The following is a 17365-nucleotide window of genomic DNA, read 5'->3' on the forward strand; positions in this document are numbered from 1 at the left end:
ATATATATATATATATATATATATATATATATGTGTGTGTGTGTGTGTGTGTGTGTGTGTGTGTGTGTGTCTATATGCAGCTAGAAGCATATATTAAAGAGAACACATATATGTCCTCTTGAGACTGATTTAATAGGCTTAATATGATTATCTGTGGTTGTATCAGCTTCCAGCATACACCATGATTCTGTTCTCAATTGCTCTCTACCTTATTTTTGAGAGAGGGTCTTCAGAGAAACCAGAGTTTATCTGTTGCCTAGGCTGGCTGGCTACTAAGCTCCATGAATCCTGCTGTGTATTCTTACTCCACCTTCAGGGCTAGGATGACAGGTGTCTAACACAATATGTGTTTAGTTATGTGGATGCAAGGATATAAATTTAGGTCCTAATGATTGCAAAGCATTTTTCCCACTGAACCCTGTCCGATAAAATTTCTCCATCCTTTTAAAAGATGCTAACCACTAGCCTTGCCCCTTTGGCAGTTGGGATATACTTTATATATACTCAAAGTACTAAGAGTTGGTCAAAATATGGGAACAAGTGCCTTTATTCTGCTTAGGGAAAAATCAAAAGGATTTCAAATACAGATGCAGGGAAAGACAAGGGTGAGTTTGTGGTTACAGATAAATCACTAAAGGACTTTTGAGTCTAACAGGTTACTCATCATCATTTAAAGCCCGTCTTTCAAGTTACTGCTCTACACTGTCCTTAGGCATCTATGTAAGCCAGGGTCACCTGTTAAATTTGCAAACGTCCCGTTACAGTTTTAATTTATGTGAACTGAAACATTTCCATCTTCAGCCCATCCATTTGGGATTCAGGTTCTTTTTCATGCTAATGGTTTCTCCCATATTTTTGTGAATATTATATATTAGGACCCCAGGTCTCCATGGAGATGTCTTGATTCACAATGCAGTGAATCCTACAACTTCGCATTGTAAGAAATGTGGCTGGCTATTCTTCTTTTTTTTTTTAAAGGGAATTTTTTTTTTAAAGTTTTATTTATTTATTATATGTAAGTACACAGTAGCTGTCCTCAGACACTCCAGAAGAGGGAGCCAGATCTCGTTATGGATGGTTGTGAGCCACCATGTGGTTGCTGGGATTTGAACTCTGGACCTTCGGAAGAGCAGTCGGGTGCTCTTACCCACTGAGCCATCTCACCAGCCCCGCGGCTGGCTATTCTTTTTCTTCAGACCCATCACGCCCCTGTTCAACTTAGTTTCTAATCATGCGCCAAGATTTATGAATATGCTCAGGGTCCATTTGTCCCTTGGAGACAATTATTTGGAAAAGTGACTTTTTTCTGAGCAATCTGTTGATCCCTCTACTATGGTAGAGTGTCAGTGATACCCTCTGTACACAATCTTAAGGAGGATAAACATGATTTCAACAATCACATTGTGTGTCTTTCCTGACTTGTACTTTTCTGATGCCAGAACCAATTGTTATCAACAAGGGTGCGGCTTGCTCCCAATTCTGTATGCTGTTCAGCTCTGCTTTGGGTGGCAGGACAGCGCTGGGTATCAGGCCTTCAGCTTATGATACATCTGGAACTGGCTTTCCCCCTGAGATCCTCATTCTCTTTCCGAAGTCTTTCACACTCCTGCTGAATTTTCTCCCTTTCCTAAAAAGTGACAGGAGGAGAAAATGAACTGTTGCACCGGGTTGATTCCCTTGTTCTATGCAGGTTCTATAGTAGTTAGTTTTTATTATTTCATTTCTTAGAATTTACTCTAGCCTTAATTTTTATTGTAATTTTAATCTGTTTTTATTTATAAGTAAATTTTAGTGTTTAGGGTTCCCCTTAGCTCAGAAACAGTTCCACTGGTGGACTAACACATCTGTCTAATTCAGTTCCAAGCATCCAGTTCTGTGGCTCACAAATACCTATAACTCTAGCTCCAGGGCATTTCATTCCCTCATTGGGCCTTTAGAGATATTACATGCATACAAGCAAATTCTCTCTCTCTCTCTCTCTCTCTCTCTCTCTCTCTCTCTCTCTCTCTCTCTCAACTTTTTTTAATGAAGAGAACATAGCAGGTTCTGCAATTGTAATACCTTAATTTTGTGCTCAATGGCTCTTTGTTGCTCCTCCCTCAGCTGTGCCTGTTCTCTTTCCATCTTCTCAAGCAACAGTTTCATGTGCTCCTGGTGCTTCTGCTCTTGCTGTTCTATCAACTGGTCATTCTTCTTTTGAATTTCCTCCAGCAGTTTTGAGGCATTCTCCACAACTACAGTTTTCATATTTAGCACCGTGAAGGAAAGGAAGCAAGAAGGTGTAAATGCTGTTCTACTCTTCCTCTAAGACTTCATTTTTACTGCTGACTTCATTGTGATACCCATGTCTGATGCCAGCCAGTAAGATACAGCTTTGTTCTTTTAGCTCTACTTTAGGGTCCCAGGATTACAGATTATTTAAACCTTTCCTGGCTTTTGAGGACACATTGTCCCTTAACTTTTGCCTTACATTCAATCAGACTCTGGTCTTTCTGTTGAACTGCATCTATTATATCATCCTTTGTCTGCAAGAATTTCTTGAGAGCTTCTTCAGCCTTTGAGTAGAGGGAACATAAAGTTTACAGGAAGAATGACAGTAAGCTTTTGTACCTTCCTTCCTACTGAACTTTCCTCTAATGATACCAATCACAGAGGCAAGCACACAGTCTAGGCTGGACTCCAGTAAGGAATGTTTGTTATTGGAGGCCTCTGTTAGAAAACAAAGACTATCTTTTTAGACTGAGGCTTCTAACTTTGGAATTAATGTTAACTAACTTTAATTAACTTTGGAGTTAATAGATGCATAAGTTTGCTGAACATGTAATCCCTCAAGGAAAACAAAAAGATCAGTGAAAGTGCGGAAGGAAGCATGGGGCTGGGAAAGACGATGGACAGAGGACATGGGACAATATCATTTAAAGATAATGTGCCTGCCATTGAAAGAAAATTAAATTCAAGGTCCATGACTCATGCGGCTTGCTAGTTAGGAGGCCTTTTTGGGCCAAGGGCAAAAGAAGAAAGACTGTTGCTGTTAAGTCATTCCAGGAACTGGCTAGCCATAAGAATAGAGGCATACAAAGACACCCTGACTATCTCAGCAGGGTCGTCCAGACTATCTCAGCCAAGTTAAGCACCTGCCCCTCTGAATTGCTGTTACCTCACTCTGCACATACAATTTGCTGATGTTTAAACTGTCCAATTGTGTGTAACTGCACCAATTCTTCCCCTGCCCCCAACTTTTTTGTATATAAACCCCTAGCTTCTGAGCCTCATGGTTGACTCCTCTGTCTCCTAGTGAGATACGTGTTGTCCCGGAGCTCCATCATTAAACTACCTCATGTGTTTGCATCAAGACAGTCTCTCGTGATTCCTTGGGTGTGTGCACCATCTCGGGACTTGTGGGTGGGGATCTCCCCACTGAGGTCTTTCATTTGGAGGTTCCACCGAGATTTGCATGACACCTAGGAACCCGAAGACCCCTTGGAGGTACGTTTGTGTGAGTCTTATACGTTGTCTGTTGTCTGAGTGCGGCATTGCTGAGTTTGTGTTTGGTTTCAGTTTTCTGGGAGCTGCCACTCTGGGCAATAAAGACCCAGTGGCTGCAGAAGGAGACGTCCTAGGATCGCAGACTGCAACCCTGGAAGACGTTCCATGGGTGGAGGGAGTGGATGTGGAATCCCACCCCTGTCAGAAAAGTCAGGAGAGCCTGGCTGTTGTCTCTCAGAACAAAGGAGATGGAATGCTCCTTCTACCGGGAAGGGAGTAGACGTAGAATCCCAACTCCTCTGCGGATGCATGTGTTTAGATGTACTAGTGTCTAGTGTCTTTGTTTTGTTTCTGTTTGTTTGTTTTTTTTTTTTCTGAGTTTTGTTATGGGACAGACAGTGTGAACCCCTTTGTCTCTGACTGTGGACTATTGGACTGATGTTAGTTAGGGCAAGAGGACAGAATTTGTCAGTGATAGTTAAGTAAAACAACTCAGCACTGCTTTCCCACGGGCAGGCCTGCTCCCTCATGCACCCCAGGCCTGCACGGACCTGGCAGTATGCCCACACCGCATGCTGACCTCCCCTGCCCCTGACCCTGGCCTGCCGCCATTAGATGGATGGACAGGGAGAAGAGGAAGAGACTGTGGGAGTGGCCGGCCAGAAGCGCCTTCTCTGGCTGCTTCTCATACTTGCCTAATTATGTTTTCCTTTCCCCTACATCCCACCTGCCCATCTCCAGGCTTTGACAGTACCAGAGTGCCTCTTGTTAGCAAAAAAGGTGATTTCACTTTGAGATGTCAGTGGCCCAGTGCAGCCAGCTGTGAGAGCTGTGCTCCCTTCCCTGCTCCATGTGTCTTCTCTTCTTGGGTGGCCCCACCCTGAGCTGCTGGCAGTGAGTCTATTCCAAGCTCCAATAAGGGAGGCATCCACCCACTGGGGACTTCTCCTGTCCCAGGTAAGGAGCACCTGTGAGTCTAACCACCAGGCTCTGATAGAGGTCTTGTCTCTGTGAGACTAGAAAGAGCCCCAACAATCTGACCAAAGTAATAAGAAATTACAGAAGTTAGAAAAAGGACAGAGTAAGTCGGTAAGAAAGTGCAAGAAGAAGAAGAAGAAGAAGAAGAAGAAGAAGAAGAAGAAAAAGAAGAAGAAGAAGAAGAAGAAGAAGAAGAAGAAAAGAAGAAAGAGAGGAAGAAGAAAGAGAGGATGAAGAAAAATACAGAAGTGTATAGAGGTCTAAAAAGAAGTGAGCCTAGACTGTAAGGAAGAACAAAGCTTCAGCAGATTCAGGAGAGATAGATGACAGTGACAAGTAGAGAGATTAACAGTGAAGAAAAGTGAAAATAGAGATGAAAGAGATTAGAGAAGTCTGAGATGAGAGAGATACTCCAAATGGGAAATATTTAGAGTAAGAACCAGTAAGTAAGAGGCAGAGAAGGCATATTACAAGAGAGAGAGAGGAGAGAGAGAGAGAGAGAGAGAGAGAGAGAGAGAGAGAGAGAGAGAGAGAGAGAGAGAGAGAGAGAGAGAGAGAGAGAAATTTGATTAAAATTTTGGCCACAGTGGTAAGAGAGAAAAAAAAAAAAGACAGGACCTAGAAACCTGGGCAACAGAAGACCAATGTGCTTAACAGAATTAAGTGAGTTAGAGTACCAAGCCTCAGCTAAAAAGGCTCAACTGTGTCATACTGAAGTTACTTATTTGGGATACATCCTTTGAGATGGGAAGCAGTGGCTAAAAGAAGCCAGGAAAAGGACTAACTCAGATCCCCACCCCAACTACACCACGGCAAGTAAAAGAATTCTTGGGCACCGCTGGCTTCTGCAGACTCTGGATACCTGGGTTGGCTACCTTAGCTGCCCCGTTGTACCCCCTAGCCAAAGAAAGAGAGGTGTTTGTGTGAACCCCAGATCACCAGAAAGCCTTTTAAAAAATTAAAAAGGCCCTGCTGACAGCCAGCCTTGGCCTTGCCTGACCTAACCAAGCCTTTCACTCTTTATGTGGAAGAGAGAGCAGGGGTTGTCAGAGGAGTCCTTACTCAGATTTTGGGACTTTGAAAAAGGCCAGTGGCTTACCTATCGAGGAAGTTAGACCCTGTTGCCAGTGGGTGGTTTTCTTGCCTGAAAGCTATTGCTGCCATAGCTCTGCTTATCAAGGATGTTGATAAGCTCACTCTGGGACAGCAAATAACTGTAGTGGCACCCCATGCTCTTTTTTTTTTTTTTTTTTTTTTTTAAGATTTATTTATTATATGTTAAGTACACTGTAGCTGTCTTCAGACACTCCAGAAGAGGGCGCCAGATCTCGTTGTGGATGGTTGTGAGCCACCATGTGGTTGCTGGGATTTGAACTCTGGACCTTCGGAAGAGCAGTCAGGTGCTCTTACCCACTGAGCCATCTCACCAGCCCCACCCCATGCTCTTAAAAGCATTATCCAACAGTCCCCCTGACCGATGGACACATTTTCAGAGCTTTTGTTGACTGAACGAGTGGCCTTCGCTCCCCCCACACCCCCGCTGTCCTCAATCCCGCTACCCTACTGCCTGAAACTTCACCTACTCATCACTGAGCTAACATTCTGGCAGAAGAAACTGGTACTCAAAATAATTTGAAGGATCAGATCAGTCTTGCCCTGAGAGTTCGATCTGGTACCCGGATGACAATAGCTTCATGGTTAAAGGTAAGTGGAAGGTGGGGACAGCAGTGCAGTGGTGGACAGAAAGCAGGTGATCTGGGCCAGCAGCCTCCCTGAAGGGACGTCATCTCAGAAAGCCGAACTTGTGGCTTTGATACAAGCTCTACGAATGGCAAAAGGGAAGTCTATCAACATTTACACTGAAAGCAGGTATACTTTTGCCACTGTATGGAGCAATATACAGACAAAGAGAGCTGTTGACATCTGCAGAAAAAGATCTAAGATGCTGTGGCTAAATAGAATCAGATGGCAGATCTAACCGCCAAGCAGGCGGCCCAAAGAGCAATGATCCTGGCATAAAGATTATGATGTCAGAGAGACCAGCTTTAGATACACCCCTGAGGACTATCAAGTTATGGACAAACTAGGACTGGTAAAGGAACTAGTTCTCCCATGAGAAGAAGGACACAAGTATGTTACCAACTTACATTACTTGACCCACTTGGGGGCCAAAAAAAATTAAAAGGTGTGGTTAACGGACCTGCCTTTCTTGCCCAAGTAAGTCAGGAACTGGCCAAGATATTAGAGATTGATTAGAAGTTACATCGTGCATACAGGCCCCAAAGTTCAGGACAGGTAGAGAAGATAAACAGAACTCTAAAAGAAACCTTGACAAAATTAACCACACAGACTGGCGCAGACTTGATGCTCCTTCCCCTTGCCCTATTTAGAACTGAAAATACTCCCTCTTGATTCAGCCTTACTCTTTTTGAGATCCTTTATGGGGCTCCCATGCCCATCACTGTCTAAAAAATGATGTGTTTGAGCTCATATTTTGTTATAATAATAATCTATATGCTACGTTAAAAGGCTTGCAGGTGATGCAGAAAGAAGTCTAGTCACAACTGGCTACAGCAAACGAGCCGGGTACCCCAAAGACATCTCACCAGTTCCAGTCAGCGATCTGATCTATGTGCACCTGCATCATGCCCAGACCCTCAAGTCTAACTGGATGGGTCCCTGCCTAGTCCTGTTTACTGTCCCTTCTTATTCTGTTTTTGTTCCCATGTTAAAGATAGAGTGAATGCAGTGCAGCTTATGGTCCTCCAGCGTCAATACCAACCTATAGTTAAGATAGAAGAAGAGTATGATTTCTATTCCCCACATAGAGATATAGACCTGTAAAATTCTAAGATTAGAATTATTTAGTAGAAGAAGAGGGGAATGAAAGAAAATTAAATTCAAGGTCCATGACTCATGCGGCTTGCTAATTAGGAGGCCTTTTTGGGCCAAGGGCAAAGAACAAAGGCTGTTGCTGTGAAGTCATTCCAGGAACTGGCTAGCCATAAGGATAGAGGCATACAAAAATGCCCAGACTATCTCAGCCAAGTTAAGCACCTGCCCCTCTGAATTGCTGTTACCTCACTCTGCACATACAGTAGAAACTTGTAAAATAAATCAGATGACTAAATGATATGTTGCACTAAATGATGACTAAATGATATGTTGCACTGTTAAATATAAAATTTTACGGCTGTGGGGCAGTTTCTGTGTATAAATTAGTATGTAAACCTCCTATTTATTGTATTCATATGAGTCTTTGCAAATGGATCTGTCATTGTGTGAGACAGTAACTGTACAGTTTAGACAGCTTTTCTGTGTTATGAACTGTTTCAGTAAAATACTGTTCACAGACTTATAAATAAATAAATAAATAAATAAATAAATAAATAAATAAATAAATAAGATAATGTGAAGCCCAAACTGATGAATTATAAGTTTTGTTTAAGGGGTTGTCATTGAGTTCTTTGCAACATAAAGAGTCTAGCTGAAACAGAGGGTGACAGTCACACTGGTGGCTAAGGTGGTCAGTTTGAACTCAATTGTTAAGTGAGTGTAGTGTCTCTGATGGATGAGCAGGAAATATCCAGTATGAAGACCTTCAGGTATGTGACACACAAACAGCATACGCTGGAGTTCCCCAGTGATGCCTGGGGACACTGCAGCCTGATGGTAAAAAACTTCCCAGAGCATGAAGAACCCTGGTTACCTGCACCCCCTTCCCAGGTTCCTCATAGTACTTTCTCTTCAACTCCTGTATCTTCTGGTTGAAAAGACAGTAACCCGTTGGTTTGTAAAAAAACACCCTGCTTCAAGTCTTCTTCTAGTGGACCAAAAATATCCTGAAGCAGAACTGAGCAGCGATCTGAGGATGCCTCTTGATTCTTCTTACAGAATTCCCTTTGTTTTCTTTCTAATTCCGTCTTTAATATAATAATAATAATAATGATAATAATAATAATAATAAATACATGAAGAAAAAATAAGAAGAAAAAGAAAGCCAGAGTTTAGAATTTAGAATTGGGGAGAATTCCTTAAAAGTAAAACAAACACAAAACACAAAACAAACACAAATGCAAAACAAAGAAAAATATATGAGTGCTGACTGTAACTAGATCTCTTCCTCTGTTGCCAGCTTTTACTGACGTCATCCTTGCGCCTTGACAGTGAAGTTCAGAGCAGAGATTTTCACCTTTAGATGTTAAACTACTTTTTCAGACTGAGTTAAAGATGACACAAGGACTAAACATGGCTCAATGTGAATTTGTTATTGGCTTGAATATTGAATCAGTTTGCTGACACTGGGCATGCAATATGATCAGATACACTAATTGGCTCTCTGTCATTAATTCATTGAAGGGGGATATTACTACCTTATTCATGATAGGAGAAATGTTTCAAAGTTTTGAGTTTATTGCAATTCATTTTTATTTATTGTGATTATTAATAGGTATCTGTTACTACTTCAAAATCTAGTTGCAGTTGCCTAATCACAACTCCCATTTGACTTGCTTTTAAAAATCTACATTCCAGAAACTTGAGAAAAAAATTACCTCTAATTTTGTTAGGAACACTTGGTCAACATCTTTGAAGGAATTTTCCATGAAAATATTGATGGCTTCTTTCTCACTGCTCCTGTGCACGTCCAGCAGCTCCTGGAGGGTCTCTGTGGGCAGCTTCAGACTCTGGCTCATCTGCTGGTCATAGTGGGCAATGATCTTTCACACTGCTGCTGAGTTCTCTGTTTCTGACAGAGCCAGGACAGCACTCTCCATGCAGGGCAGAGACCCATTGCTGATGGTGATCACATAGGTTGTCACCAAACTCTTTAGTTCTATAAACAGGAAACAGGTAACAATATTTGCAACAGATGGGTGAAGACAAGTCTATTCTGTGAAATTCTAGATATGCCAGTCACTAGATATGACGTTGTAAAGCATCAGTGTCCTTAGCATCGTTTGAAAGAATGACAAACGGAAGCATCCCAGCCTCTGTCTCATACTGATAGAATTAGACTTTCCTCTTAGCAAGATCCTCTCATGAGGTGCCTGCAACCCTAAAGGCTAAGAATGCTGGATGGAGATTTCATGGGCCTGTGTCTATGGAATGTTTGCATCCATTTTAACATAGGCACCATGAGAACAGGCTCCATACCTGCTTCATGGCTGTCTGCATCGCCAACACTGTGCATAGTAAATATCACTCCCATTTGGGAACAAATCATGGTCAAAGACTCTCTGTCAGTTTGATTAGAATACTTACCATTCCTAAGAGAACATTCTGTGTGTGGTAACTTGACAATGAGCAGCCCCATGTACACTATATTGGACTTACTTTAAAATTTAAGAGCTATACTTGTTTAGTGATTATCTTATTGGTCTACTTAAGTCCATGGTGCCCAGGTGAGTTAAAGCATTTTTTTAACTTTCTTTTGTTTCCTTTTCTCTTTTTCCAAAAAGAAAATCTGATTATAAGTGCTGGTTTCATCTGCAGTTTAGCAGTGCAGTGGTGATAGACTAACATTTCTTCACAGTTGACGTAGGTCATTGCTGTCTCATGATACCATGGTCTCATGATACAGTGAGCAGAGAGTCTGCAAAAGGACTTACGCGGTCCATTGACCTTGAGGCCTCCTGGAATTTTTTTAATCTTGGAAGACCTGAAAACATAGGGAGAGAACTCTGCCACTTGTTTCATGAAGTCAGAGTCCAGGTCTTATCCTGCAGTGATTCCAGCTGGCCAATCTTCTTCCCGGGTGCTGGGCGCTCAAAGACAAAGCATTTCTTAGTTGGGAAGAATTTACGGATACAGAGCTGAGGCAGATTTAACTCTTTTTCTTTTTCTTTTTGACTACAACCTAGATGGAATGAAAAACAGGATACCCAGTCAGGATGTGTGAGCTGAGTATATGTTTTAAATTCCATCATGTGAACATTTGAAATCCTAAAACACTCAAAACTTGAAGGCAGGAGGATTATAAGTTGAGGCCAGCCTGGATCACATAGTGAGATCCTGACAACACAAAACAAGAAAAGAGAATGGGAATGTGTGGGGGTTGGGCAGTGTTTTCTGCTTTAAATATCTTCCAATTTTTGTAAAAGGCATAATAAATGCTCTGCTAGTCTTATCAGGAAAGGTGGCTTCTAAGGATTCAACCCACTTGGAGAATGTGGACTATTCACACAGACAACACGCAAACCCATATATCCAGCATCATTTAGTTTCCATAGCCTATTGGCAACCCATCATGTCTGGGGGCCACACTATTCTAACAGTTGGAGAATGTAACACTTCATTCTAGCTTTCTTTTCAAATATATCTTCATTCTAAAGCAGAATAGTCAAATTAATTTCTGTAAATGAAACTCTGAAAGACAAATAAATAAGAGAAAATGCTCAAGTCAATCTGACAAAGTATATATTAAACACTAATTTCTATGTGAAGTCAGCTAGAAGAAATAAGAAGTCGAGGTATAAGAAAATTATAGATAGAAGAAGCCGAACTCGCAGTTTTGTTTGTTTTGTTTTGTTTTTCTTGTATTCTCATTTACCAGTTGTAAGTCTCTTACCTTGAAGAAGCTTCAGGGAATTCTCTAGGTATTCGTCTGCTGAGACAGGTTGCCCATTTATTTTCAGTTCAAGACAGAAGTCTCTCAGAGTCCACACAAAGTCTGGGAAGAAGCTCACATATTCATCTGAGTCCTCCAAATCTTGATGGTCAGGGGAGCATCTTGTTCTGATTCTGTCTGTCAGCTCTGTCACATAGCTGATCAGCTAACTAAGGAAAGCCACTGAAACAACTGTAGCACTATCCAAAGCTCCAGATTTCCAAGGCCACAATAATTCCACATCTTCCCAAACCTAGACCAAAAGCTTCATTCTCTTTATCCCTAACTTCAGTGTGAACACTGCCTGCTACATATATGTGACTTACCATCATTTTATGTTGCATTAAGAAAAATCTGGAGTCATGAAGGTTGGAATGAACTATAGAAAGGATACTGCAGCTGGTCCATGGCCTGCTGGTTGATGGCCCGATGCTGTTGTAGACAAAGGTTCTGCTTAGAAGTATAACCAGGGCAAAGATCCAGCAGTCGTTCTGGTTGTCACCCTGGAAGTCAGAGCACATGAATAGGTTGAGAGTATGTCTTGTTCTTATGTCACTTTCCAAATTAGCAGTAGTAAAGAACACATACTCATTAAAGGGCATATTAGCCTTACAAATGAAAGCTTTGTAACCTATGCAAGGTATAAAGCCAAACAACAGAAACAACACTAAACCTGCAGATGCTGTTCAGAGCACCTGCAGGGTGAATGTTCTCTTAGTTTATAGATTCATTTGTGATGATGCACACAAGGACTGCTGGGAATTCCTCTGTGTGTGTGTGTGTGTGTGTTTTAATACTGCAGACTACCATTTTGCTGTTATACAATCCAGTCTTATGAAAATTCTCCTTTTTTTGTTGGCTAAACGTGACTACATGTCATGTAAGTATGAATGTATAGGAGGCAATGATGATGTTCAAATTCTTATTGAAAAACTACAAGCCTTACAGCCTGAGTTCAAATTCCAGAACCCACACAGTGGAAAAGATAACTGATTCCACATAGTGTCCTGTAACTTCCACATGTGCACTGTAACTCATGCAAGATGACACTTGTGATGAACTAACCCACACACTTATAAGTGCACATCCACGCACACATAGGTATGTACACACACACACACACACACACACACACAAATAATAATAATGAAAGATTTAAAGACAGCATAGAAAAAAGCATAGAATACTCAGATATCAAGGCTGAATCACAAATTGAACCTCATTCTTACTTTCTCAACATCTCCTAGGCTCTCGGTGTCAAGCAAAACTAGGGTGTGGTCAGGTTTCTCGGGATGAGGCACACACCACATCCAGATGCCCCTGGTTTGAGACTGCACAGTGGAGCCCATGGAAAAACCTGGAAAGCAGAGAGGGAAGGAGGGATTAGACACTTAGCATCAGGGCTTCCAGAAAGTGGTAATAAAATTAGCATAATTTTCAAATAAGGAGAATTCAATATCAATATTTTTGTATATAAATGTAATAAAGTATTGAAATAAGTGTGATAACCATGATCACAACAATCTATAGCATTAAAAAATTGCTTTTTTGGTCAAAAAAATTAGCATAATGGAAGTGGAAAGGGGTGAAGTGTGCTTGCTGGCCTTTGAGAAGATTACAGTTCAGTTCTCAGCATCTACAGAGCAGCTGACAACTGTAGGACTCCAGTTTCAGGGAGCCTTTGCTCCTGTCTAGCAGCAGTGAATACCAGGAATGCACTTAGTACACAGACAGAATATTCACACATGTGAATTTAAAATAAGCAAATCTTTCTTGAAAAATCCACACAAGCAAGGCAGGAGAATTAGCTGAAATTAAAGCTAGCATTGATCTCACAATCACAGTTATAACGGATACTCATTTTCTGATATTCAGAATGCAAGAGTCACGAGGCCTCCAGTCTTGCATCAAGGTTCCAAAAGAAATGGGTGGCAAAGTCAATCTTTCAGGTGGAGCTGCTGAGCTTGCTGTGTGTGAAGCTGTGATGGTAAAGCAGATGTAAGCAGGAGACCCAGATGGTTAGAGATGCCAGGACTGAGGGATGCCCACTGAGGAAAGCTGGAGTCAGTGAGTGCACTTGAGTCTGAGAGATCCCTTGTGTCCTTTAAGGAGCAGGACAGTAGAGAGAGGGTCTGCAAGATGAAGAAACCCACAGGTTCTATATGCTGCACATGGAACTATAGTAACTGGGGTTTGCTCTGCTGGAGTTCAGTCTGTCGTGGACTGTTCTTCCCTTGCTATCCTCCTGAACCCTGGAAATGGGAAAGTTCATTCTATGACACTGCATATCACAGCTTGCCTTGAGTCAGAGATGAGCCTTCGGACTCATTTTACACTATTAGAGCTAAAAAACTATAGGAACTTTTGAAGATGGAGTCACTGCATTTAGGGTATAGGAGCAGAATGCTATGGATCACATATAAAATATTCACCACAGAACCATGTATTTGAACCTTGGTCCCAGTTAGTGCCACTGTTTGGGGAGAAATGCGTGCATTAGGAGGTAGGATTTACCTGGCAGTGGGAATGATGTGGAATTTTAATACTAGACTTGCTTGTGGCCCTGTGATGTCTGCTTCCTGGTCAGCCATGACACAAAACCCCACACACTCCTATCAGTACACATGGAGACACAAAGCCCTGTCTCCCCTGCCATAGTGGACTGATATCCCCTGGACTGTGAGTGGAGTAAACCCTTCTTTCTTACATTGCGTGAGACTAACAGAACCTGAAAGCCTGGGCTCAGACGGGTATCTATAGCATCTTCATGTCAGCATCCTTCAGCACTCAATTCTCCTGTCCACAGGTGAATGGATAAGACAATGTCAAGGATACCTGATCACTGACCCTGAAAAGGGAAGCCTGTTTTGCCGTTCTGTTCTCACCATGACAAGCCTTGAAGGTATTATGCTAAGTGAGAGAACAAGCAATGAAAATCCCCATGTTTTGTGTGAGTCCACCTATGTGACACTGCTAGGACAGTGAGCATCACAGATATAGCATGTGGAATAGTGGGATGGTCTGGTTCTAGAGATGGATTGGGAAATGCACAGATGTATTAGTTTATTTAATGCCACAGATCTGGATAATTAAAATAAATTATAAAGATGAATCTTATATAATTTATTTATTTTTTCCAATTTTTTATTAGGTATTTTCTTCATTTACATTTCAAATGTTATCCCAAAAGTCCCCCATAACCCCCCGCCCTGCTCCCCTACCTACCCACTCCCACTTCTTGGCCCTGGCATTCCCCTATACTGGGGCATATAAAGTTTGCAACACCAAGGGGCCTCTCTTCCCAATGATGTCCGACTAGGTCATCTTCTGCTACATATGCAGCTAGAGACACGAGCTCTGGGGGTACTGGTTAGTTCATGTTGTTCCACCTATAGGGTTGCAGACCCCTTTAGCTCCTTGGATACTTTCTCTAGCTCCTCCATAGGAGGTCCTGTGTTCCATCCAATAGCTGACTGTGAGCATCCACCCACCCACTCCCACCTCCCCACCCTGGCATTCCCCTACATCAAGCTTTCACAAGACCAAGGGCCTCTCCTTTCATTGATGTCCCACAAGGCTATCCTCTGCTACATATGCCATCTTGTGTCCTTCCTTGTGTACTCTTTGGTTGGTGGGTTAGTCTCTGGGAGCTCTGGGGTTACTGGTTAGTTCACATTGTTTTTTGTTCCTCCTATGGGGTTGCAAACCCCTTCTGCTCCTTGGGTGCTTTCTCTAGCTCCTCCATTAGGGACCCTGTGCTCAGTCCAATGGGTGGCTGTGAGCATCCACCTGTGTATTTGTCAGGCATTGGCAGAGCCTCTCAGGAGACAGCTATATCAGGCTCCTGTCAGCCAGCACTTGTTGGTTTCCACAATAGTGTCTGGGTTATGTAACTATGGGACACCATCTCTGGATTGCCTTTCCTTCAGTCTCTGCTCCACACTTTGTCTCTATATCTCCTCCCTTGGGTATTTTGATCCCCCTTCTAAGAAGGACCCAGGTATCCACCCCTCTTCTCTTACTGCTCTGTAGATAGTACTGCTTTAAGAACTTTCAGCTCCTCAAGCTTCTTTGCCATGAATTACTTGAAGTTTTGTTTGGCTTGAGACATTCTTATTTTTAACCAGGTTTAATAGAAATATTGATGGATGTAACACTTTTGGATGCACAATATTTACTTTCAAAGCATGAAATACATTTTGGTCCTGTTTTCCTAGTGTTGAGGGTTGCTCACCACAGATCTGATGTTGTTCTGATGTCTTGGTATCATGTATCAATTGAAAGTTTGTGGCTTTTCTGTTCCCACTTTAAATTTTCACGTGAGTCTTCTGGTGATATATTTTCCCTTGGGGTAATATGCAGGGCAGAATTTACTGCAGCACCAACTGTGATGCTTCAATGATTTTCCCAGTGTTCCTTGCAGGAAAAAAAAAAAACCACTGTGTTCACTTTTTTTTTTATATTAGATATTTTTTTAATTTACATTTCAAATGTGATCCCCTTTCATAGTTTTCCCCCTGAAAATACCCTATCCCCTCCTGCCTCCCCCTGCTCTATAACCAACCCACTCCCATTTCTGGTCCTGACATTACCCTATACTGGGGAACTTGTGGCTCTAGCTACATATGTAGCAGAGGATGGCCTAGTCGGCCATCAATGGGAGGAGAGGTCCTTGGTCCTGTGTTCACTTTTGACTACAGGGACTTAGTATTCCCTAACCAAACATTTGAAGTACCGTGCTTATGGTTAACCATCTCTCAGCCCCAGGGCAACAGCCTATAATGAGAAGATACCTGGAGCTTCCTTCCACAATGAACTTTTCCTGTTCCTCTACTTGTCTCTGAGTCTCTGTGAAATCACAATGGTGGCCGGTCCTCCACTATCTGAGACTCTGATGGAGCCAGCACTCCTTGTCTTCTGTACATACTCTTCAGTTATTTGCAGTTTTCTCAAAGGTCCACTAAGGCATTCTGAAGTCTATCATTGTACATCCTGACCTGTCCCCACCCCACAGATGCCTACATGCCTTGTTTCTCAGTTTGTCCGGTCTGAGATGTTGTGTAAAGAGATCATCATCTTAACTATGGAACCCCTTGTTTAGTTACCCTCCATCCTGGGAGGCTCCAAGGACCAATCTGAGCTTCAGTGTTTGATGCATTCCGTAGTTTAGACCAAAACTCTCTGGACTGAATACATGGCTCACAGTACCTTCATTCTACTTCATCACTACCAGCAATACATTTTGTAAAGATTCTAGGAGCCTCCTCCATTCTTCCCTACTCTGCTTTGAAAGGAACTTCAGCACGTTGCAGCTGAGCCCACTGTCTTCCCTGCTTCAGTAGAATGACTAGTGGGCAGTTTAGATTGCCTCTGCCTATAGTTCTTCAAAATTCTCTGGTACTGTACCTCCAACTTTAAAGGTGTGATTATACCTTACATAAAAGCATACAAGTAAGACAGGGTGGAACCTTTGGTAGCAATCCCAACAAATTCGTCATGGACATATTAGAGAGATGCAAACTGACAAGAGGGAATTCCATGAAGAAAATTATGACAGTGTATTGATACCCATGTCTCCTTCTGTCTCCTTGCGCTTCAGATGGAACCATGTGAGGTTGCTCCTGCTCACGCCCCTTGCAAGCTAAGCAAAGCTAGGGGCTGCTCAGGTCCCTTCCAAAGCTGTTAAATGCATCCCACACTGCACGGACTGGTACTGATGCTCTGCACCATCTAACATCAGAGACTGGGTGTTGTGAGTTGCGGTGAAACAGAAGAGATGAGTATATTTGAAGCCACACTCCCTCCACAGCATGGCTAAGCTTGTGCATATAAGGTGTCTTTTGAGTTCCCTGGGGTTTCTACTCAAAACCTGTGTGTTCCCAAGAGAAATGTTTGAGGTACATCACCAGCCCTGTAAAACTGGTCAACTCATGAACCCTTATTAACTGAGTTTCTGTTTCCAAGATGTGTTTTCCAGTTCTAAGTTGTCAACTCTCCTGTTGTGCTATTCATTCAGGAGCATCTTGAGGCCTGCATCTGATCTCACACAGAAACACACAGGATTCCTGATTCCTTAGCTGTAGATGCTGAGACATTTCTATGAGCACACATAGTGCCAACACCTTGAATTCAAACCTGTGTCAAGGGAACATTACGTGTATGGTTGTTATTTGGTGAGTTAATGTTTAATCAAAATGCATTGCCATAGCCCCGGGTTTGATATGAGCACCAGCTAAAAATGTACATACAAAAGGTATTTTTGTTTCTGTGTTTTCATGACGAGAATCATGACTT

At 42.2% G+C, this 17365-nt stretch overlaps 1 pseudogene; it reads right to left on the bottom strand.

The window, feature by feature from the left end:
- Positions 1-1534: 1534 nt before the first annotated feature.
- Positions 1535-16883, bottom strand: LOC110291948 (guanylate-binding protein 1-like; annotated as a pseudogene).
- Between the last annotated feature and the right edge of the window lie 482 nt (positions 16884-17365).

This window comes from Mus caroli, unplaced genomic scaffold (assembly GCF_978045245.1).
Source record: "Mus caroli unplaced genomic scaffold, Mus_caroli_1 scaffold_3, whole genome shotgun sequence".
In the NCBI taxonomy this organism is placed as follows: Eukaryota; Metazoa; Chordata; class Mammalia; order Rodentia; family Muridae; genus Mus; species Mus caroli.